The sequence below is a fragment of the Prenolepis imparis genome, unplaced genomic scaffold (assembly GCF_030444845.1).
Source record: "Prenolepis imparis isolate NDT839.2.m4 unplaced genomic scaffold, iyPreImpa1.0 SCAF_1, whole genome shotgun sequence".
NCBI classification, from domain to species: domain Eukaryota; kingdom Metazoa; phylum Arthropoda; class Insecta; order Hymenoptera; family Formicidae; genus Prenolepis; species Prenolepis imparis.
The window spans coordinates 24,620,295-24,627,749 of record NW_028141159.1 but is presented as its reverse complement, the minus strand read 5'-3'; the positions used below and the strand labels follow the sequence as shown (position 1 = coordinate 24,627,749).

General features: G+C 29.7%; 1 long non-coding RNA gene across 1 annotated transcript; it reads right to left on the bottom strand.

Annotated features, from left to right (window-relative positions):
- Positions 1–6,416: 6,416 nt before the first annotated feature.
- On the bottom strand, positions 6,417–7,455 carry LOC145937356 (uncharacterized). The gene is made up of 3 exons (XR_014425550.1): positions 6,966–7,455; positions 6,712–6,889; positions 6,417–6,619 (listed from the first exon to the last, which is right to left on the bottom strand). It is a non-coding gene; the product is annotated as an uncharacterized LOC145937356 (long non-coding RNA).

The window sequence follows — 7,455 nt, the reverse complement described above, 5'->3', positions numbered from 1 at the left end:
ATTCGACGATTACCCGGAGCTTGGGATTCCCTTTCTCCGTTCTTCGAAATTTCTAGACGTTTCCCCGAAGAGTTTAAATACCGAGGATACGACTGTCTCGGGTCTCTTATCGAAAATATAATCGAGTAATAAACATACGCTAATACAAATCTGAGTTAAGTGCGAACACGGCGATAGATTAACTTTCTGTACTGCGATCGCAAATTTTTCAGTGACTGCGAGTGCGAAAAAGACGAACTCTTTATAAGAGACGTGACTTTAATGGTGCTCAGACACTTCAAGAGTTAATTTAATCTATGTATTAACCGCGTCCGCATTTTCGACATTACTAAAATAAAGACATTCTTTTCTAATAACGGATCGCCTGTATTATCGCACTTCTCTTAAACTCTCAATCTCCTCTTTCGCTCTCACTCTTTCTCTCTCACTCTCTCACTCTATCACGCTTCGCTGTTATCTTTAAACCTCAACCGTCAAGCTGATACACAATAGCATTCGCTATCCTTCTCACTCCTCAGTCTTAGCGGAATCACATTCCCTCTTTCCGACTTCGATTCTCTCTCGCGATCAGCAAACTCTCTCTTCTCAATTCGCCGCGACGAACAAAAAACGGACAGTTCGCGCGTGAACACGAATATTTCATCAAACTTAAATTCACCGCAGATTCATACAAAAAACCGAAACATATCCAATGATACTGATATAAATTTTTAGAAAGCTTTAGCATACCGCTCATTTTGAACCGTTTGAACAGATTGATCGAGAATAAGGAACATAGAAACAAGAAACGTTTCGAGACAACATTTTTGTATTAGAATTTTTGGTTTTACTTTAATTTTACCTCTACAATACGCTCATAAAATATTGTAGGGGGACAATTAATAATAACAATAAATGGCTAATATGAGCCGGTCCTCGTTCACCAAGATAAAAAAAAATTATTCCTTACAGTCCATGTTGGTTGTAATATGTTGTTTATTCGTAAAAATTGCAAAACGTTTTGACCCAATTCAGGTTATCCTCAGTTACATACTCTATAATAAAAAGAAAAAAAGAGAAAAAAATAAAATTCTATATTAACAGAAAAGTGAAGAATGCATTAGATGTAAACGATAATAGGATCATTACATACAAAAAAACTTATGATCTTTCGAGTAGGAGTTAAATACGGTACACTCATTATATCGTTGTAGAATCGTTATATAAAGGAAAAATTGATTACTCTCCTGCTACCTCTCACGTCGAGCCACCCTTCAGCGCTTTTAATGGGATCGGATGCGCTGCAACTTTTTTATGTGGAAACCATTATGCATGTTATACATAAAAAAACTTACTTTTTTAAAAAAAGGTATAAAAATAGCGCCAAGTTTACGCGCCATGTGAAAAAGTGTGTTAAAAAAAAAACTGTGTTTTAAAGTACTGTAAACTTGTGTTGTAAAATTAATATTTCTAAAGAAAATAATTATATCAAAAAATTGCGCCAAATAAATAAAAATTTATACATAAAAATTGAAAATAAGAAACTTATACGAAAATTAAAAATTAATACAAATTATAAAAAAATAAAAAAATTTTAGTTAAAAAAACTTGGCGCTGCTAAATTGAACAATATGCTAATAATGTTAACGTACTCTGTACATTTATGTTCCAGTTAATTGTTCCATTAATATTTCAGTTATTATGATGTAATGTTTAAAGTAAATTAATTATTTGTTACTAAAGTATAAGGTTTATCTAGAATTAATTATTTGTTTTAACTTTAAGATACATTGCAATAATTAATTAAACACTATGCTAATGTCAAACTCCGTGCATTTACATTGCAAATGTTTCTGCATTTTTAAAATTAAATTAATTATTTTAAGATATATAAATACATTGCAGTAAATTAATTATTTGTGATGTTAAGATATATTGCAGTAAATTAATTGTTTGTTACTTTACATTACAGTAATTTTGAAATTTAGCACCGCCAAGTTTTTTTATCTAAAATTTTTTTATTTTTTTATAATTTGTATTAATTTTTAATTTTCGCGTAAGTTTTCAGTTTTCAATTTTTTTATATAAATTTTTATTTATTTGGCGCAACTTTTTGATATCATTATTTTTTTTAGAAATATTAATTTTACAACACAAGTTTATAGTACTTTTTCACATGGCGCGTAAACTTAGCGCTATTTTTTTACCTTTTTTTTAAAAAAAGATAAGTTTTTTTATGGATATCATTCTTTTTTGTAGTATATATTTATTTACACATTTTAAAATAAAGAAGCAAAAAAGTATTGAAAATTTGATAACTTATAGCACTATTATGAGTGCTTTGAGTTATCAAAAATGTATATATTATTTATAATTTTTTTCTTTACATTTTATTTATTATATATTATTAGCTTTTATTCACTTCCTTATTTTATATCAATAATTATAAACTTATGAAGAAATAGTATGATAGAAGCATAACAAGAAAGGTTGTTATAAAAGAAAATCACGCATATACATATATGTTATCGCATGTATATAGTATAGTATTGCATACTGTAGATTTTTAAAAGAAATAACAGGATTTTACAATACTATATACTACATACATGTAATATGCAATACTACATATTATATGTGATAAATTATATTTCTTTTATAATAATAACTTTTCTGTTACGTACCATCCTACTATAATAATTACTTTCTTATTGCGCTACTATCTTCCTAATTCTTCTTCATAAATATATTATTGTTGATATAAAATAAAAACTTGAATCTTTATCAAAAATGCATATTATTTAACTTTCCTCCTTACGTTATTTATTATATTATTAGCTTTTATTCAATTCCTTATTTTATATCAACAATTATATACTTGTGAAGAAATAGTAGGATGGTAGCATGACAAGAAAGCAATTTATATTTCTTTTATAACTATCACTCTATTATTTATTTATAAGTACATATATAATTGTTGATATAAAATAAGAAAATGAATGAAAGCTAATAATATAATAAATAATATAAAGAGAATAACTCATAGCATTTGTAATTGTACTATGAGTTATCAAATTCTTACTGACCTTTTTTCATGTTATTTTTTTAGTATTAATTTTTATTCACGTTTAACTTTTGTGTTATACACAATTATTTTTTTTATACACAATTACAAGTTTCTTTTACTTTCTTTTAATCAATTAATTAATGAATTAATCAAATATAATAAATTAACCTACATTAAAACTGAATCTATGTGTCAAAACTAATAACCTAATGACATCATTCATGAAGCGACATCAACGCTGTCTTGCAATGAATGCTCGAACCTTAGAGCATATAGACATGGAGGGAGAATAGTATATACTTTCCGGTAAACAAAAGTATCCCCAAGATTGTGCGAGAGAGAAAGGTATAGTAATTTCTGTTCGTTCTCTATACGCGTGCGCTAAACTGGCAGACATATAAATGATAGCTCCAAATTTCTTTTAAAATAGATAACAACTGCATAGCAATAACAGTTGCTTGGAAACAACGCTTGTGCACAGAAGATGAATAGGAACTTATACCTTTCTCTCTCGCATAGATATTGTGGACACTTTCAGACCAGTATTCTCCCTCCATATCTATATCTATATGCTCTAAGGCTCGAACTGAACATTTTCTGGTACATGCGTATTGAGAAGGTCGATGACGACCAAAATTTGAATCAATTTTTTATAAAAACAAACTTTACATTATAATATCTCCGTTTATAAAGCACATAGAGAAAAAATAAAGGCACTTTTATTATATAATTTGAACTCAATCTATCGATTGAGCGTAGTAAGAAACTCGATCGCTTCAGCCGTTATGGCGTATCTGATACTCTCAATTGTCCGACTCGCGTATAATACACACGGCATGCCTCGCGGTCGCTACGCAAAGCTACGCTTATTAAACTTGGCGCGAGACACTACCATGTCTCTTGATATTGTTAAAAAATAGATAATTTCGCAGTGACTCACTGTTCGGAATGCACGAAGAGAGCAGACGAACATAATAACTGTCATACCGGGTCGAACAACACAATCAGAATCCTGATAATTTTGTCAAGCATGTGGCATTTAAATACGTCGTCTCAAACGTAAGTAGAGAAGTGCTGTTTATGATAGGGAAATATCTTTGATCAAGGCGGTCCGTGTCGCTCTGCAAATTTAGACTATTCTTTTGTCTTTTAATGTGTATCATTTCGGATACTAATCTTTTCCCTAAATTACGTTCTTTCATGTAAGATTTTAATATCGCCCTAATTAAATTCATGGTTCATTCATCTGTGTTCTATAATAACAGAATATTGTGTACTAGCTCTGTTAATGTGTAAATGATGTTCTTGGACTCTGGTATTGAGAAACGCGTTTGCCCAACATATGTGGCATCACAATTAGAGCATGAAATTTTGTACACATTTTTATGTTGATCTTTAGAAACCATGTCTTTATAGGCTCGGATGTGACTAATTAATTTATTAATGTCCGTGTACGATATTTTTGTGTTAGAGTTAGTGTTTTTAAGTGTTCAACTAAACCTCTTTGATGTGTTCTTAATATATGGGAGGATATTAGGGGGAATTGTAAGACATCCTGTATAACTGACATCAATTAATTTCGTAATATCAATTATTTACATTGGCTTTATGACTATTTCCGTCTATATTTATGAATATTTCCGTTTATGATTATATATCCGTCAATCGCTCGCTCGAGAAAGGTTCAACACGAATATTCCATCAAACTTAAATTCACCGCAGATACATAAGAAAGACCGAAACATATACGAGGGTAAGTCAAAAAGTAAAGGGACAAATAAAGAAAAACACATTTATTTTAACCTATGTGGAAAATTTATATATCATTTTTCGACATAATCCCCACCAATATCGATACATTTGATCCACTGCTTAACAAGCTTCTGTATTCCATCCTGGAAGAAAGATTTGGGTTGGGTGCGTAGCCAGTTATGCACCACGCAATGACCTTCTCATCCAAAGAAAATTTTTTTTCTCGTAGTATTTCTTTTCTTTTGTTTTCTTTTTTCTTTTCATCTTTTCGGTTTATTAAAAGAAGCACTACGAGGAAAAAAATTTTCTTCAGATGAGAAGGTCATTGCAGTGGTGCATAACTGGCTACACACGCAACCCAAATCTTTCTTCCAGGATGGAATACAGAAGCTTGTTAAGCAGTGGATCAAATGTATCCATGTTGGTGGGGATATGTGCAAAAAATGATATGTAAATTTTCCACATAGGTTAAAATAAATGTGTTTTTCTTTATTTGTCCCTTTACTTTTTGACTTACCCTCGTACAATGACACTACTAGTATAAATTTTTAGAAAGCTTTAACATACCGCTCACCTTAAAACGTTTAAACAAATCGATCGAGAATGAGGAACATTCAAATAAGAAACGTCTCGAGGCAAACGCTGCGTTAATTATATCTACGAGGCACATTTTTAAAGTAAGGTCCGTTTTGAAATAAAAAATAGATCTTAACATATAAAAATAATTTATTATGGCCAAAAAACTTCTACAAGCTTACTTTATTCTTTCACATAATCATCATTGACTTCCACCCATTTTCGATATTGTTTCAACAGCTTCCTAATTCCATTTTTTTAAGAGTCTGCCGCCTGTGTCTTGAACTAGTTATAGTAACGCCGTTCTTTAGTTCGCCGTTAGGAAATTTACTAGACAACTTTGTGAGGTTTTTGGATCAAATATTATGACAGTAAAGTTAGGCAATGGTGTCGTTTGCTTAGAGAAGGACGAACAAATGTTCATGACAAAGAGCGTGGCGGTCGCCCAACAATGATGATAGAAGGTTTAATAGAAGAAGTAAATACAAAAATTATTAAAAATTAGCAGTTTACGGTTTCAGAATTGTCTATTCAATTTCCTAAAACAAACTAAAGAACGAAAAGAACAGCGTACTAAAGAACGACATTACTAATTGATTCAAGACACAGGTGGCGGACTATTACGACAATGGAATTAGGAAGCTGTTGAAGCGATATCAAAAATGCGTGGAAGTCAATGGTGATTATGTGAAAAAATAAAGTAAGCTTGTAGAAGTTTTTTGGCTATAATAAATTATTTTTATATGTTAAGATCCTTTTTTATTTCAAATCGGACCTTACTTTAAAAATGCGCCTCGTATATATATAAATAAGAAAATTATAAATATATATACCAAATAAAAATATTGAATGTAACATATTTCTAGATATAATTTTATATGTAAAATAGTCATACCTGGTGCTATAACATTTTTTATATTTGCATTATCACTTAAAGACTGTTTTGATATTTTAGTTTCTTCCAAATTTATAACATATTTTCGTTTTAATGAATAATCAGGAGTAATCGATTTAAAATTATATCAATTTTGAGGATCACAGTTTTCTTGTAAATTCTTTCCTACATTTTCTACATTATTTGTATCAGAACTTGATGTTAGATATTGTTCTTCTAAAGAAGTATCCTTTTTGTAAATGTTACTTCTGGAAGTCGTTGGACAAGTAAAGTTTATCTCTGATGGTTCTTTTACGGAATGTTTATCTACATTAGTAAAAGACTCAGATGGTTTTATATTACTGAATGTCCTAAAAAATAATTCATCTATAAGTATGTTATAATTAAAGATAATTAATAATAATTATATAATTAAAGATAAACTGTAAAATAATTTACAAACTTTCTACGTGTTATTGTTGATCGTAAAAATCCCATTAATTCAAATTATGGCCATGATGGCTTTGTTTTAGCTGCAGCGACACTTCCACTTGAAATATATTTGTTTTGTTCAATTAATTTTCTTGCATATGTGTCTCGTAAATTACGTCACTTAATGCTTGTTATTCCTGGACATAAGTCTTAAAAAGATATAAGGTTATAATTTTGTGAAAAATTATAAAAATAGATTTTTTAAATAAAAATTTAAAAACTTACTTAATTTTTTCTCAATTTCTGACTATAAAGATTTTATCGTAGATGGTCCCCGCTTTTCATATGGAAGACTGCTATTCCACAATGGTGATTGCTTGAAAACTTCATTATAATTAGTTCCTCAATATTTTGAACTTCAGAATAAAGTACTGTCTTCAATTTCCAATTTTCTGTATTCTCATTTAATAATTCACATACGTGGTTTTCATCCTCAATTATTTCCCCACAATCTGCATATAAATGCTTGAACACAAATATAAAAAATTAAATATAAATTTATAAATAAATATAAGTGAAGTAAATATAATTCTAAATGTAAGTTATTTTCATATATGTATATAGGATGTCTCTAAAGTCTGACCCAGGCTCTTTATCTCGGAAACGGCTTTAGATATGGAAAAATGTTTCAGACAAAAGTTGTAGGACTTGAAGGGGGACAGATGATGAAAATATGGACTTGACCTTGAGTAACCTATTTAAGGTCAAGTGAAGG